This window comes from Marmota flaviventris, chromosome 17, assembly GCF_047511675.1.
Source record: "Marmota flaviventris isolate mMarFla1 chromosome 17, mMarFla1.hap1, whole genome shotgun sequence".
NCBI classification, from domain to species: Eukaryota; Metazoa; Chordata; class Mammalia; order Rodentia; family Sciuridae; genus Marmota; species Marmota flaviventris.
Window position 1 is genome coordinate 57,800,775 of NC_092514.1, and position 18,429 is coordinate 57,819,203.

Consider the following 18,429-nt stretch of genomic DNA (forward strand, 5'->3'; position numbering starts at 1 on the left):
AGCCAATTCAGCTTCCAGAGCCCTATAAAGAGATTATATCAAAACCTCGTGTATATTATGAGATTACACTTCCCACAATAAGTACAACTCCGGTGTCGGAGTCCTCTAGTGTTGGAGTTCAACCTCCAGACATGACAATTACCCTGACTCCACTACCCAGTGTGGCAACTGAAAGTTCTACAACTCCTACAACTCTTTCAACAACTGAAACAACTTCACAGCAAACAAATATGACTGAATTCACAGTTGCACAAGTGGAGCCAGACCAAACCACAACTCATTTCCCCGAAATTTATGCCACAGAAAAGGAAGAAAATGTCACCAAGAACACTAGTATATGTGAGCTCTGTACCTGCCAAGATGAGACACTGTTGTGTGTTGGTCTCGCCCCAATGCAGAAACTCCACCGAGTGCCTGTGCTGGAGCCCTACAGCTACAATAGCACCTTCACAGTCTTGTAAGAATCACCTTTCCTTGTGGTGAGCCACTTCTGCCGTTTCTGCAGACTATGGTCGCCATTACAAGATGGCGCTGGCTCCGCTGTGGTCTGTGACAAACAACTCCTTATTTGGGAAAGTTGGCACATGATTTTTCACCACCCTATGAGAAAGCTCCACGTGGCAGCTTTGCATTGGGGCTTGAGATGCTTTATTAAGGCTGGGAGGGGCATCCGAAAGGGAGAAGAAGAAATATCAAGGGCCTGAATAAACTGCTGAAAGAAGATTCCTGAGTTGCGACTTCCTTGCGGGCAAGGGGTCGCGACATTTCCTCATTTGTGCTCTGAATTCTGCCTACCCTTTTCCTCAAGGGTCTCCGGGACCTTTCTCATCTCCCCAACCCACATTGACTGACTTTTTGCTTTTTGAAAATCCTACAGCTTTTCCCCCAAAGCCCCACTACGTGGAACTCCCCATAACTCCAGAGCCCAATGTGGGGGTTGAACAACCTACAGCTTTTCCTCTAAAGCCCCACGACGTGGAACTCACCATAACTCCAGAGCCCAATGTGGGGGTTGAAAATCCTACAGTTTTTCCCCCAAAGCCCCACTACGTGGAACTCCCCATATCTCCAGAGCCCAATGTGGGGGTTGAACAACCTACAGCTTTTCCTCTAAAGCCCCACGACGTGGAACTCACCATAACTCCAAAGCCCAATGTGGGGGTTGAAAATCCTACAGCTTTTCCTCCAAAGCCCCAGGATGTGGAACTCCCCATAACTCCAGAGCCCAATGTGGGGGTTGAACATCCTACAGCTCCTCCAAAGCCCCACGACGTGGAAATCACCAGAACTCCAAAGCCCAATGTGGGGGTTGAAAATCCTACAGCTTTTCCACCAAAGCCCCACTACGTGGAACTCCCCATAACTCCAGAGCCCAATGTGGGGGTTGAACATCCTACAGCTCCTCCAAAGCCCCATGACGTGGAAATCACCATAACTCCAGAGCCCAATGTGGGGGTTGAACAACCTACAGCTTTTCCTCTAAAGCCCCACGACGTGGAACTCACCATATCTCAAGAGCCCAATGTGGGGGTTGAAAATCCTACAGCTTTTCCTCCAAAGCCCCAGGATGTGGAGCTCCCCATGACTCCAGAGCCCAATGTGGGGGTTGAACAACCTACAGCTTTTCCCCCAAAGCCCCACTACGTGGAATTCCCCATAACTCCAGAGCCCAATGTGGGGGTTGAACATCCTAGAGCTCCTCCAAAGCCCCACGAGGTGGAAATCACCATAACTCCAGAGCCCAATGTGGGGGTTGAACATCCTACAGCTCCTCCAAAGCCCCATGACGTGGAAATCACCATAACACCAGAGCCCAATGTGGGGGTTGAACAACCTACAGCTTTTCCTCTAAAGCCCCATGACGTGGAACTCACCATAACTCCAGAGCCCAATGTGGGGGTTGAAAATCCTACAGATTTTCCTCCAAAGCCCCAGGATGTGGAACTCCCCATGACTCCAGAGCCCAATGTGGGGGTTGAACAACCTATAGCTTTTCCCCCAAAGCCCCACTACGTGGAATTCCCCATAACTCCAGAGCCCAATGTGGGGGTTGAACATCCTACAGCTCCTCCAAAGCCCCACGACGTGGAAATCACCATAAATCCAGAGACCAATGTGGGGGTTGAAAATCCTACAGCTTTTCCCCCAAAGCCCCATGAGGTAACACTTCTACGTCCTCACAAGGGGACTACAAATCCTCCTCCAAAACCCCCGGAGACAACATTTCCACATCTATATCTGGAAACTACAAATCTTCCTCCAGAGCCCCCTGATGTGACATTTCCGGGTCCATACCAAAAGACTACAAATCCTCAAATCAAGTACAAGTAAACTTCAGTCATAGCTCAATCTTTTGAAGTGGAAATTACCATAACTTCAAAACCCAACATTGATGTTGCGTCTTCTCAAACCTTGCCGGGGAAGCCAATTCAGCTTCCAGAGCCCTATAAAGAGATTATATCAAAACCTCGTGTATATTATGAGATTACACTTCCCACAATAAGTACAACTCCGGTGTCGGAGTCCTCTAGTGTTGGAGTTCAACCTCCAGACATGACAATTACCCTGACTCCACTACCCAGTGTGGCAACTGAAAGTTCTACAACTCCTACAACTCTTTCAACAACTGAAACAACTTCACAGCAAACAAATATGACTGAATTCACAGTTGCACAAGTGGAGCCAGACCAAACCACAACTCATTTCCCCGAAATTTATGCCACAGAAAAGGAAGAAAATGTCACCAAGAACACTAGTATATGTGAGCTCTGTACCTGCCAAGATGAGACACTGTTGTGTGTTGGTCTCGCCCCAATGCAGAAACTCCACCGAGTGCCTGTGCTGGAGCCCTACAGCTACAATAGCACCTTCACAGTCTTGTAAGAATCACCTTTCCTTGTGGTGAGCCACTTCTGCCGTTTCTGCAGACTATGGTCGCCATTACAAGATGGCGCTGGCTCCGCTGTGGTCTGTGACAAACAACTCCTTATTTGGGAAAGTTGGCACATGATTTTTCACCACCCTATGAGAAAGCTCCACGTGGCAGCTTTGCATTGGGGCTTGAGATGCTTTATTAAGGCTGGGAGGGGCATCCGAAAGGGAGAAGAAGAAATATCAAGGGCCTGAATAAACTGCTGAAAGAAGATTCCTGAGTTGCGACTTCCTTGCGGGCAAGGGGTCGCGACATTTCCTCATTTGTGCTCTGAATTCTGCCTACCCTTTTCCTCAAGGGTCTCCGGGACCTTTCTCATCTCCCCAACCCACATTGACTGACTTTTTGCTTTTTGAAAATCCTACAGCTTTTCCCCCAAAGCCCCACTACGTGGAACTCCCCTTAACTCCAGAGCCCAATGTGGGGGTTGAACAACCTACAGCTTTTCCTCTAAAGCCCCACGACGTGGAACTCACCATAACTCCAGAGCCCAATGTGGGGGTTGAAAATCCTACAGCTTTTCCTCCAAAGCCCCAGGATGTGGAGCTCCCCATGACTCCAGAGCCCAATGTGGGGGTTGAACAACCTACAGCTTTTCCCCCAAAGCCTCACTACGTGGAATTCCCCATAACTCCAGAGCCCAATGTGGGGGTTGAACATCCTAGAGCTCCTCCAAAGCCCCACGAGGTGGAAATCACCATAACTCCAGAGCCCAATGTGGGGGTTGATCATCCTACAGCTCCTCCAAAGCCCCATGACGTGGAAATCACCATAACACCAGAGCCCAATGTGGGGGTTGAACAACCTACAGCTTTTCCTCTAAAGCCCCACAACGTGGAACTCACCATAACTCCAGAGCCCAATGTGGGGGTTGAAAATCCTACAGTTTTTCCCCCAATGCCCCACTACGTGGAACTCCCCATATTTCCAGAGCCCAATGTGGGGGTTGAACAACCTACAGCTTTTCCTCTAAAGCCCCACGACGTGGAACTCACCATAACTCCAAAGCCCAATGTGGGGGTTGAAAATCCTACAGCTTTTCCTCCAAAGCCCCAGGATGTGGAGCTCCCCATGACTCCAGAGCCCAATGTGGGGGTTGAACAACCTACAGCTTTTCCCCCAAAGCCCCACTACGTGGAATTCCCCATAACTCCAGAGCCCAATGTGGGGGTTGAACATCCTACAGCTCCTCCAAAGCCCCACGACGTGGAAATCACCATAACTCCAGAGCCCAATGTGGGGGTTGAAAATCCTACAGCTTTTCCCCCAAAGCCCCATGAGGTAACACTTCTACGTCCTCACAAGGGGACTACAAATCCTCCTCCAAAACCCCCGGAGACAACATTTCCACATCTATATCTGGAAACTACAAATCTTCCTCCAGAGCCCCCTGATGTGACATTTCCAGGTCCATACCAAAAGACTACAAATCCTCAAATCAAGTACAAGTAAACTTCAGTCATAGCTCAATCTTTTGAAGTGGAAATTACCATAACTTCAAAACCCAACATTGATGTTGCGTCTTCTCAAACCTTGCCGGGGAAGCCAATTCAGCTTCCAGAGCCCTATAAAGAGATTATATCAAAACCTCGTGTATATTATGAGATTACACTTCCCACAATAAGTACAACTCCGGTGTCGGAGTCCTCTAGTGTTGGAGTTCAACCTCCAGACATGACAATTACCCTGACTCCACTACCCAGTGTGGCAACTGAAAGTTCTACAACTCCTACAACTCTTTCAACAACTGAAACAACTTCACAGCAAACAAATATGACTGAATTCACAGTTGCACAAGTGGAGCCAGACCAAACCACAACTCATTTCCCCGAAATTTATGCCACAGAAAAGGAAGAAAATGTCACCAAGAACACTAGTATATGTGAGCTCTGTACCTGCCAAGATGAGACACTGTTGTGTGTTGGTCTCGCCCCAATGCAGAAACTCCACCGAGTGCCTGTGCTGGAGCCCTACAGCTACAATAGCACCTTCACAGTCTTGTAAGAATCACCTTTCCTTGTGGTGAGCCACTTCTGCCGTTTCTGCAGACTATGGTCGCCATTACAAGATGGCGCTGGCTCCGCTGTGGTCTGTGACAAACAACTCCTTATTTGGGAAAGTTGGCACATGATTTTTCACCACCCTATGAGAAAGCTCCACGTGGCAGCTTTGCATTGGGGCTTGAGATGCTTTATTAAGGCTGGGAGGGGCATCCGAAAGGGAGAAGAAGAAATATCAAGGGCCTGAATAAACTGCTGAAAGAAGATTCCTGAGTTGCGACTTCCTTGCGGGCAAGGGGTCGCGACATTTCCTCATTTGTGCTCTGAATTCTGCCTACCCTTTTCCTCAAGGGTCTCCGGGAACTTTCTCATCTCCCCAACCCACATTGACTGACTTTTTGCTTTTTTGAAAATCCTACAGCTTTTCCCCCAAAGCCCCACTACGTGGAACTCCCCATAACTCCAGAGCCCAATGTGGGGGTTGAACAACCTACAGCTTTTCCTCTAAAGCCCCACGACGTGGAACTCACCATAACTCCAGAGCCCAATGTGGGGGTTGAAAATCCTACAGTTTTTCCCCAAAAGCCCCACTACGTGGAACTCCCCATATCTCCAGAGCCCAATGTGGGGGTTGAACAACCTACAGCTTTTCCTCTAAAGCCCCACGACGTGGAACTCACCATAACTCCAAAGCCCAATGTGGGGATTGAAAATCCTACAGCTTTTCCTCCAAATCCCCAGGATGTGGAACTCCCCATAACTCCAGAGCCCAATGTGGGGGTTGAACATCCTACAGCTCCTCCAAAGCCCCCACGACGTGGAAATCACCATAACTCCAGAGCCCAATGTGGGGGTTGAAAATCCTACAGCTTTTCCCCCAAAGCCCCACTACGTGGAACTCCCCATAACTCCAGAGCCCAATGTGGGGGTTGAACATCCTACAGCTCCTCCAAAGCCCCACGACGTGGAAATCACCATAACTCCAGAGCCCAATGTGGGGGTTGAAAATCCTACAGCTTTTCCCCCAAAGCCCCATGAGGTAACACTTCTACGTCCTCACAAGGGGACTACAAATCCTCCTCCAAAACCCCCGGAGACAACATTTCCACATCTATATCTGGAAACTACAAATCTTCCTCCAGAGCCCCCTGATGTGACATTTCCGGGTCCATACCAAAAGACTACAAATCCTCAAATCAAGTACAAGTAAACTTCAGTCATAGCTCAATCTTTTGAAGTGGAAATTACCATAACTTCAAAACCCAACATTGATGTTGCGTCTTCTCAAACCTTGCCGGGGAAGCCAATTCAGCTTCCAGAGCCCTATAAAGAGATTATATCAAAACCTCGTGTATATTATGAGATTACACTTCCCACAATAAGTACAACTCCGGTGTCGGAGTCCTCTAGTGTTGGAGTTCAACCTCCAGACATGACAATTACCCTGACTCCACTACCCAGTGTGGCAACTGAAAGTTCTACAACTCCTACAACTCTTTCAACAACTGAAACAACTTCACAGCAAACAAATATGACTGAATTCACAGTTGCACAAGTGGAGCCAGACCAAACCACAACTCATTTCCCCGAAATTTATGCCACAGAAAAGGAAGAAAATGTCACCAAGAACACTAGTATATGTGAGCTCTGTACCTGCCAAGATGAGACACTGTTGTGTGTTGGTCTCGCCCCAATGCAGAAACTCCACCGAGTGCCTGTGCTGGAGCCCTACAGCTACAATAGCACCTTCACAGTCTTGTAAGAATCACCTTTCCTTGTGGTGAGCCACTTCTGCCGTTTCTGCAGACTATGGTCGCCATTACAAGATGGCGCTGGCTCCGCTGTGGTCTGTGACAAACAACTCCTTATTTGGGAAAGTTGGCACATGATTTTTCACCACCCTATGAGAAAGCTCCACGTGGCAGCTTTGCATTGGGGCTTGAGATGCTTTATTAAGGCTGGGAGGGGCATCCGAAAGGGAGAAGAAGAAATATCAAGGGCCTGAATAAACTGCTGAAAGAAGATTCCTGAGTTGCGACTTCCTTGCGGGCAAGGGGTCGCGACATTTCCTCATTTGTGCTCTGAATTCTGCCTACCCTTTTCCTCAAGGGTCTCCGGGACCTTTCTCATCTCCCCAACCCACATTGACTGACTTTTTGCTTTTTGAAAATCCTACAGCTTTTCCCCCAAAGCCCCACTACGTGGAACTCCCCTTAACTCCAGAGCCCAATGTGGGGGTTGAACAACCTACAGCTTTTCTTCTAAAGCCCCACGACGTGGAACTCACCATAACTCCAGAGCCCAATGTGGGGGTTGAAAATCCTACAGCTTTTCCTCCAAAGCCCCAGGATGTGGAACTCCCCATAACTCCAGAGCCCAATTTGGGGGTTGAACATCCTACAGCTCCTCCAAAGCCCCACGACGTGGAAATCACAAGAACTCCAAAGCCCAATGTGGGGGTTGAAAATCCTACAGCTTTTCCCCCAAAGCCCCACTACGTGGAACTCCCCATAACTGCAGAGCCCAATGTGGGGGTTGAACATGCTACAGCTCCTCCAAAGCCCCATGACGTGGAAATCACCATAACTCCAGAGCCCAATGTGGGGGTTGAACAACCTACAGCTTTTCCTCTAAAGCCCCACGACGTGGAACTCACCATATCTCCAGAGCCCAATGTGGGGGTTGAAAATCCTACAGCTTTTCCTCCAAAGCCCCAGGATGTGGAGCTCCCCATGACTCCAGAGCCCAATGTGGGGGTTGAACAACCTACAGCTTTTCCCCCAAAGCCTCACTACGTGGAATTCCCCATAACTCCAGAGCCCAATGTGGGGGTTGAACATCCTAGAGCTCCTCCAAAGCCCCACGAGGTGGAAATCACCATAACTCCAGAGCCCAATGTGGGGGTTGATCATCCTACAGCTCCTCCAAAGCCCCATGACGTGGAAATCACCATAACACCAGAGCCCAATGTGGGGGTTGAACAACCTACAGCTTTTCCTCTAAAGCCCCACAACGTGGAACTCACCATAACTCCAGAGCCCAATGTGGGGGTTGAAAATCCTACAGTTTTTCCCCCAATGCCCCACTACGTGGAACTCCCCATATCTCCAGAGCCCAATGTGGGGGTTGAACAACCTACAGCTTTTCCTCTAAAGCCCCACGACGTGGAACTCACCATAACTCCAAAGCCCAATGTGGGGGTTGAAAATCCTACAGCTTTTCCTCCAAAGCCCCCACGACGTGGAAATCACCATAACTCCAGAGCCCAATGTGGGGGTTGAAAATCCTACAGCTTTTCCCCCAAAGCCCCACTACGTGGAACTCCCCATAACTCCAGAGCCCAATGTGGGGGTTGAACATCCTACAGCTCCTCCAAAGCCCCACGACGTGGAAATCACCATAACTCCAGAGCCCAATGTGGGGGTTGAAAATCCTACAGCTTTTCCCCCAAAGCCCCATGAGGTAACACTTCTACGTCCTCACAAGGGGACTACAAATCCTCCTCCAAAACCCCCGGAGACAACATTTCCACATCTATATCTGGAAACTACAAATCTTCCTCCAGAGCCCCCTGATGTGACATTTCCAGGTCCATACCAAAAGACTACAAATCCTCAAATCAAGTACAAGTAAACTTCAGTCATAGCTCAATCTTTTGAAGTGGAAATTACCATAACTTCAAAACCCAACATTGATGTTGCGTCTTCTCAAACCTTGCCGGGGAAGCCAATTCAGCTTCCAGAGCCCTATAAAGAGATTATATCAAAACCTCGTGTATATTATGAGATTACACTTCCCACAATAAGTACAACTCCGGTGTCGGAGTCCTCTAGTGTTGGAGTTCAACCTCCAGACATGACAATTACCCTGACTCCACTACCCAGTGTGGCAACTGAAAGTTCTACAACTCCTACAACTCTTTCAACAACTGAAACAACTTCACAGCAAACAAATATGAATGAATTCACAGTTGCACAAGTGGAGCCAGACCAAACCACAACTCATTTCCCCGAAATTTATGCCACAGAAAAGGAAGAAAATGTCACCAAGAACACTAGTATATGTGAGCTCTGTACCTGCCAAGATGAGACACTGTTGTGTGCTGGTCTCGCCCCAATGCAGAAACTCCACCGAGTGCCTGTGCTGGAGCCCTACAGCTACAATAGCACCTTCACAGTCTTGTAAGAATCACCTTTCCTTGTGGTGAGCCACTTCTGCCGTTTCTGCAGACTATGGTCGCCATTACAAGATGGCGCTGGCTCCGCTGTGGTCTGTGACAAACAACTCCTTATTTGGGAAAGTTGGCACATGATTTTTCACCACCCTATGAGAAAGCTCCACGTGGCAGCTTTGCATTGGGGCTTGAGATGCTTTATTAAGGCTGGGAGGGGCATCCGAAAGGGAGAAGAAGAAATATCAAGGGCCTGAATAAACTGCTGAAAGAAGATTCCTGAGTTGCGACTTCCTTGCGGGCAAGGGGTCGCGACATTTCCTCATTTGTGCTCTGAATTCTGCCTACCCTTTTCCTCAAGGGTCTCCGGGACCTTTCTCATCTCCCCAACCCACATTGACTGACTTTTTGCTTTTTGAAAATCCTACAGATTTTCCCCCAAAGCCCCACTACGTGGAACTCCCCATAACTCCAGAGCCCAATGTGGGGGTTGAACAACCTACAGCTTTTCCTCTAAAGCCCAACAACGTGGAACTCACCATAACTCCAGAGCCCAATGTGGGGGTTGAAAATCCTACAGTTTTTCCCCCAAAGCCCCACTACGTGGAACTCCCCATATCTCCAGAGCCCAATGTGGGGGTTGAACAACCTACAGCTTTTCCTCTAAAGCCCCACGACGTGGAACTCACCATAACTCCAAAGCCCAATGTGGGGGTTGAAAATCCTACAGCTTTTCCTCCAAAGCCCCAGGATGTGGAGCTCCCCATGACTCCAGAGCCCAATGTGGGGGTTGAACAACCTACACCTTTTCCCCCAAAGCCCCACTACGTGGAATTCCCCATAACTCCAGAGCCCAATGTGGGGGTTGAACATCCTACAGCTCCTCCAAAGCCCCACGACGTGGAAATCACCATAACTCCAGAGCCCAATGTGGGGGTTGAAAATCCTACAGCTTTTCCCCCAAAGCCCCACTACGTGGAATTCCCCATAACTCCAGAGCCCAATGTGGGGGTTGAACATCCTACAACTCCTCCAAAGCCCCACGACGTGGAAATCACCATAACTCCAGAGCCCAATGTGGGGGTTGAAAATCCTACAGCTTTTCCCCCAAAGCCCCACTACGTGGAACTCCCCATAACTCCAGAGCCCAATGTGGGGGTTGAACAACCTACAGCTTTTCCTCTAAAGCCCGACGACGTGGAACTCACCATAACTCCAGAGCCCAATGTGGGGGTTGAAAATCCTACAGATTTTCCTCCAAAGCCCCAGGATGTGGAACTCCCCATAACTCCAGAGCCCAATGTGGGGGTTGAACATCCTACAGCTCCTCCAAAGCCCCCACGACGTGGAAATCACCAGAACTCCAGAGCCCAATGTGGGGGTTGAAAATCCTACAGCTTTTCCCCCAAAGCCCCACTACGTGGAACTCCCCATAACTCCAGAGCCCAATGTGGGGGTTGAACATCCTACAGCTCCTCCAAAGCCCCATGACGTGGAAATCACCAGAACTCCAGAGCCCAATGTGGGGGTTGAAAATCCTATAGCTTTTCCCCCAAAGCGCCACTACGTGGAACTCCCCATAACTCCAGAGCCCAATGTGGGGGTTGAACATCCTACAGCTCCTCCAAAGCCCCATGACGTGGAAATCACCATAACTCCAGAGCCCAATGTGGGGGTTGAACAACCTACAGCTTTTCCTCTAAAGCCCCACGACGTGGAACTCACCATATCTCCAGAGCCCAATGTGGGGGTTGAAAATCCTACAGCTTTTCCTCCAAAGCCCCAGGATGTGGAGCTCCCCATGACTCCAGAGACCAATGTGGGGGTTGAACAACCTACAGCTTTTCCCCCAAAGCCCCACTACGTGGAATTCCCCATAACTCCAGAGCCCAATGTGGGGGTTGAACATCCTACAGCTCCTCCAAAGCCCCATGACGTGGAAATCACCATAACTCCAGAGCCCAATGTGGGGGTTGAAAATCCTACAGCTTTTCCCCCAAAGCCCCACTACGTGGAATTCCCCATAACTCCAGAGCCCAATGTGGGGGTTGAACATCCTACAGCTCCTCCAAAGCCCCACGACGTGGAAATCACCATAACTCCAGAGCCCAATGTGGGGGTTGAAAATCCTACAGCTTTTCCCCCAAAGCCCCACTACGTGGAACTCCCCATAACTCCAGAGCCCAATGTGGGGGTTGAACAACCTACAGCTTTTCCTCTAAAGCCCGACGACGTGGAACTCACCATAACTCCAGAGCCCAATGTGGGGGTTGAAAATCCTACAGATTTTCCTCCAAAGCCCCAGGATGTGGAACTCCCCATAACTCCAGAGCCCAATGTGGGGGTTGAACAACCTATAGATTTTCCCCCAAAGCCCCACTACGTGGAATTCCCCATAACTCCAGAGCCCAATGTGGGGGTTCAACATCCTACAGCTCCTCCAAAGCCCCACGACGTGGAAATCACCATAACTCCAGAGCCCAATGTGGGGGTTGAAAATCCTACAGCTTTTCCCCCAAAGCCCCATGAGGTAACACTTCTACGTCCTCACAAGGGGACTACAAATCCTCCTCCAAAACCCCCGGAGACAACATTTCCACATCTATATCTGGAAACTACAAATCTTCCTCCAGAGCCCCCTGATGTGACATTTCCGGGTCCATACCAAAAGACTACAAATCCTCAAATCAAGTACAAGTAAACTTCAGTCATAGCTCAATCTTTTGAAGTGGAAATTACCATAACTTCAAAACCCAACATTGATGTTGCGTCTTCTCAAACCTTGCCGGGGAAGCCAATTCAGCTTCCAGAGCCCTATAAAGAGATTATATCAAAACCTCGTGTATATTATGAGATTACACTTCCCACAATAAGTACAACTCCGGTGTCGGAGTCCTCTAGTGTTGGAGTTCAACCTCCAGACATGACAATTACCCTGACTCCACTACCCAGTGTGGCAACTGAAAGTTCTACAACTCCTACAACTCTTTCAACAACTGAAACAACTTCACAGCAAACAAATATGACTGAATTCACAGTTGCACAAGTGGAGCCAGACCAAACCACAACTCATTTCCCCGAAATTTATGCCACAGAAAAGGAAGAAAATGTCACCAAGAACACTAGTATATGTGAGCTCTGTACCTGCCAAGATGAGACACTGTTGTGTGTTGGTCTCGCCCCAATGCAGAAACTCCACCGAGTGCCTGTGCTGGAGCCCTACAGCTACAATAGCACCTTCACAGTCTTGTAAGAATCACCTTTCCTTGTGGTGAGCCACTTCTGCCGTTTCTGCAGACTATGGTCGCCATTACAAGATGGCGCTGGCTCCGCTGTGGTCTGTGACAAACAACTCCTTATTTGGGAAAGTTGGCACATGATTTTTCACCACCCTATGAGAAAGCTCCACGTGGCAGCTTTGCATTGGGGCTTGAGATGCTTTATTAAGGCTGGGAGGGGCATCCGAAAGGGAGAAGAAGAAATATCAAGGGCCTGAATAAACTGCTGAAAGAAGATTCCTGAGTTGCGACTTCCTTGCGGGCAAGGGGTCGCGACATTTCCTCATTTGTGCTCTGAATTCTGCCTACCCTTTTCCTCAAGGGTCTCCGGGACCTTTCTCATCTCCCCAACCCACATTGACTGACTTTTTGCTTTTTGAAAATCCTACAGCTTTTCCCCCAAAGCCCCACTACGTGGAACTCCCCATAACTCCAGAGCCCAATGTGGGGGTTGAACAACCTACAGCTTTTCCTCTAAAGCCCCACGACGTGGAACTCACCATAACTCCAGAGCCCAATGTGGGGGTTGAAAATCCTACAGTTTTTCCCCCAAAGCCCCACTACGTGGAACTCCCCATAACTCCAGAGCCCAATGTGGGGGTTGAACAACCTACAGCTTTTCCTCTAAAGCCCCACGACGTGGAACTCACCATAACTCCAAAGCCCAATGTGGGGGTTGAAAATCCTACAGCTTTTCCTCCAAAGCCCCAGGATGTGGAACTCCCCATAACTCCAGAGCCCAATGTGGGGGTTGAACATCCTACAGCTCCTCCAAAGCCCCCACGACGTGGAAATCACCAGAACTCCAGAGCCCAATGTGGGGGTTGAAAATCCTACAGCTTTTCCCCCAAAGCCCCACTACGTGGAACTCCCCATAACTCCAGAGCCCAATGTGGGGGTTGAACATCCTACAGCTCCTCCAAAGCCCCACGACGTGGAAATCACCAGAACTCCAGAGCCCAATGTGGGGGTTGAAAATCCTATAGCTTTTCCCCCAAAGCCCCACTACGTGGAACTCCCCATAACTCCAGAGCCCAATGTGGGGGTTGAACATCCTACAGCTCCTCCAAAGCCCCATGACGTGGAAATCACCATAACTCCAGAGCCCAATGTGGGGGTTGAAAATCCTACAGCTTTTCCCCCAAAGCCCCATGAGGTAACACTTCTACGTCCTCACAAGGGGACTACAAATCCTCCTCCAAAACCCCCGGAGACAACATTTCCACATCTATATCTGGAAACTACAAATCTTCCTCCAGAGCCCCCTGATGTGACATTTCCAGGTCCATACCAAAAGACTACAAATCCTCAAATCAAGTACAAGTAAACTTCAGTCATAGCTCAATCTTTTGAAGTGGAAATTACCATAACTTCAAAACCCAACATTGATGTTGCGTCTTCTCAAACCTTGCCGGGGAAGCCAATTCAGCTTCCAGAGCCCTATAAAGAGATTATATCAAAACCTCGTGTATATTATGAGATTACACTTCCCACAATAAGTACAACTCCGGTGTCGGAGTTCTCTAGTGTTGGAGTTCAACCTCCAGACATGACAATTACCCTGACTCCACTACCCGGTGTGGCAACTGAAAGTTCTACAACTCCTACAACTCTTTCAACAACTGAAACAACTTCACAGCAAACAAATATGACTGAATTCACAGTTGCACAAGTGGAGCCAGACCAAACCACAACTCATTTCCCCGAAATTTATGCCACAGAAAAGGAAGAAAATGTCACCAAAACACTAGTATATGTGAGCTCTGTACCTGCCAAGATGAGACACTGTTGTGTGTTGGTCTCGCCCCAATGCAGAAACTCCACCGAGTGCCTGTGCTGGAGCCCTACAGCTACAATAGCACCTTCACAGTCTTGTAAGAATCACCTTTCCTTGTGGTGAGCCACTTCTGCCGTTTCTGCAGACTATGGTCGCCATTACAAGATGGCGCTGGCTCCGCTGTGGTCTGTGACAAACAACTCCTTATTTGGGAAAGTTGGCACATGATTTTTCACCACCCTATGAGAAAGCTCCACGTGGCAGCTTTGCATTGGGGCTTGAGATGCTTTATTAAGGCTGGGAGGGGCATCCGAAAGGGAGAAGAAGAAATATCAAGGGCCTGAATAAACTGCTGAAAGAAGATTCCTGAGTTGCGACTTCCTTGCGGGCAAGGGGTCGCGACATTTCCTCATTTGTGCTCTGAATTCTGCCTACCCTTTTCCTCAAGGGTCTCCGGGACCTTTCTCATCTCCCCAACCCACATTGACTGACTTTTTGCTTTTAGTTTTTGCTTGTGAACTTCTCCATATCCTCTTTTTCCTTCTTACTCTTGTGTCCTTTCTCCAATCTTTCACTTGTGATCATCCTTTATTTTCTTCCCCATTTTTATTTAGCCCTATCATATCATTGTTTAAGCTTTACCATTTTGCTCCATCTGCTTTACAACTCATTAATGATGATACAACCAAGTGGTTAAGAGTAGATTCTAGAATAAAACTGCCTGACTTTGAACCCAGATCTTTCATTTATGAGCGTTGTGACCTTGGGCAAAAAAGCTCTATGTCTCAGTTTCCTTATTTGGAAAATGGGGATTATGATAGTTACCAGTTCATAGGATTGTTGTGAAATTTAGATGAGAGAGTACATGTAATACTCATGTCGGTGCCTATCATATATGAATACTAGCTGTTAATATTATTATTCAGTCCCTAAGTTATGTCCAGAATTCATCTTAGCCTTGGCTTTCATATAACATCCGTTTTGTGCCCAACTGAGGGCTAAGTACTATGGGAGCCACAGAAATATGACATTGTTTACAGAACACAAAAATGATAGGTGGGAAGAAGACTAAAAATGGAGATGATATATAATTAAGTACTAAAAGAGGATGCAGACCAAAGGTGCTGTAATTCTTCAGAATCTTTCATTACTGAGGTATGGATGTTGGGAAAGCTGTACAGATAGGCTCAAATGTTACCTGGTGCTTGAAAGTGGCTATAATTGTTAAAGAAAAAAACAGGAAGTATATCTACACAAAGGAATGGCTGCAAGAATGACCAGGATTTGGTAGACTAGTAGGCCTTTATGCAGAGTGCTGCCCCTTCCGAGTATCAGTCCCACAGTTCCCTCTGGCAAAGGGCCAAAGACTCCAGTCGGCAGGGTCTGGGGACCCATCTGCGGAGTCAGTACTGCTCGGGAGGTGGAACTGAGGTCCAATCCTGCACTTCCCGGCGTTCCCCTTGGGAGCTCCCAGATAGAAAGGGGTTGGTCTGAGGAAGATGACGAAGTTGCCCACTCCCCGGGGCACCATTCCGTCCCTGGATTGCCCCGTACACCTTGGCTTCCGGGGCCCAGGGCGGGCCCCTGTTCCCGTTTACGGCTGTAGTGGGCGTCCCTGAGCATCAAACTTGGAACAGCACTCGCTGCTCCAATGATTTCCATTGCCACATCGGGGACAGGGGCTAGGCGTGCCTTCCTGACCCCATTAATCCCCTTCCGGACAATTTCGTTTAATATGTCCCTCTTTCCCGCATCAGAAGCAGCCTTTGTGTTGGGCCCCTTTACCATTAAACCCTGACAATCCCGTTTTGAGGGCGCAGCGGGAGGGGGCGGCTCTGCCTCTCAGCAGGCCGCTGCTCCTCTTCTGCCGGTGGGTCGCAGGCCCGCCTACCTTGCAGGAGTGATTGGAAGCTCTGCCCCTCCACGGCCACTGGGCCTTTTCTGTCGCTGGTCACAGTTCCGCCTACCTGGCAGGCGTGGGGGTTGGGGGGCGGCTCTGCCCCTCAGCAGGCCGCTGGGCCTGTTCTGTGGGTGGTCACAGTTCCATCTACCTTGCCTGCGCAGGGTAGGCTGCCTCTCCGCAGGCCGCTGCTCCTCTTCTGCCGGTGGGTCGCAGGCCTGCCTACCTTGCAGGAGTGATTGGAAGCTCTGCCCCTCCGCGGGCCACTGGGCCTTTTCTGTTGGTGGTCACAGTTCCGCCTACCTGGCAGGCGTGGGGGTTGGGGGGCGGCTCTGCCCCTCAGCAGGCCGCTGGGCCTGTTCTGTGCGTGGTCACAGTTCCGTCTACCTTGCCGGAGCAGGGGGAGGGGGCGGCTCTGCCTCTCAGCAGGCCGCTGCTCCTCTTCTGCCAGTGGGTCGCAGGCCCGCCTACCTTGCAGGAGTGATTGGAAGCTCTGCCCCTCCGCGGGCCACTGGGCCTTTTCTGTCGGTGGTCACAGTTCCGCCTACCTGGCAGGCATGGGGGGTCGGGGTGTCAGATCAAAAGTCTCAAGCCTTAGACTTTTAAGTCCAGCAGATGCACACTCACTCAGACCATGGTGATCAGATCAGGAACCAAGGCAGGCTTCTGGGGTGGAGCTGACTGCTAGTTGAGGTTGAGGAGAGGGTTGTAGGGAGAAGTTGCAACTCTCACCAGGGTCACGATGTGGCTGTAGAGTTTGAGAGTGGTGAGACCTGCAGAGGATCAGGCAAAGAATGACAAATGATGGGATGTCAGTCCAGGTCCTCATCAAGCTCTCCAGCTTCTGTGTATCAGTATTGGCTGGATAAATGTCTGTTCATTTGCTCTATTATTTATACTATATTTGGGGGCTTTCGACCCTCCTTTCAATCCTTATCAGCTGCCACTGGATTTCTCAGTGACATCATTTACTCTGGGATTAAAACTTCTGGTTTGGGGGCTGCAGTTGTGGCTCAGCAGTAGAGCGCTTGCCTAGCACATGTGAGGCCATGAGTTCGATCCTCAGCCCCACATGGAAATAGATAAAGATATTGTGTCCAACTACAACTAAAACATAAATATTTAAAAACAAAACATCTGGTGGATCTTTTCGCCTTTCCCAATTATAGGGCACCTTTCCCTCTTCTGCCAGAGGCTTCACTCTGAGTTTACTGAGGTGGGGGCCTGAGGGCCATCCTGGAAGCTCCACTAGGCTGCCTGATGAGACTGCAGGTTTCAAACTGGAGTTTTTAAAATGGAGTTGCTTAGGCTCAGGCCTAAGGCCATCCTCACAGAGTTCTCTAGAGTACTCCTGAGTTTGATCCTCAGCCTGGGGAATAAAACATGCAAGAAGAAGGTGATGGAGCTGGGCGAGGTGGCATTCACCTGTAACCCCAGCAGCTTGAGAGGCTGAAGCAGGAGGATCGTGAATTCACAGCCAGCCTCAATAATTTTGCAAGGCCCCGAGCAACTCAGCTAGATCTTGTCTCTAAATTAAAAAATAAAAAGTATAAAAAGGGCTAGGGATGTGGCTCAGTGGTTAAGCACCCCTGGGTTCAATCCCTGGTACCAAAAAAAAAAAAAAGATGATGATGAAATGGGCCAATGTACTATTGGGCAAAAACTATACAGAAAGGAGGTGTGGGTTCAGGGAGGGAAAGGTCATCTAAGGAGAACCCATGAAAAAGATGCAGCTTGAGCTAAGTCTGGGTTATAAGTCAGACACCGTTTCTGGTATTGGGGTTAAGAGCTGACTAGGACAGAATCTCTTTCCTCAAGGGGCTTCTAGACTGGAAATACTAAGAGGGCTTCATGTAGATGAGGGCCATACCCTGAGGAAGGTGGAGCAAGAAGATAGATAGAGCCTGGGTCTCTGACATATGAACCACCAGACTTTTTATTATTATTTGTATTTATTCTTTTTAGATATACATGACAGTGGAGTGTCTTTTTTTTAATTCTTTATTATTTATTTTTAGTCATACATGACAGAAGAAGTGTGGTGTGTCTTTTGACATACATACATGCAGTACAACTTACTCTCGTTAGGATCCCATTCTTTTTTTTTTTTTTTAATATTTTTTAGCTGTCAATGGACCTTTATTTTATTTATTTATATGTGGTGCTGAGAATCAAACCCAGTGACTCACACATGCTAGGCAAGCGCTCTACCACTGAGCCACAACCCCAGGCCTAGGATCCCATTCTTGATGTGGAGTACATGATGTAGAGTTACATTAGTCATATGTCACATGTGAGCATAGAAAAGTTATGTCCAATTCATTCTACTGTCTTTTCTACATGATGGTGTGTGTAGGAAACACCAGACTTC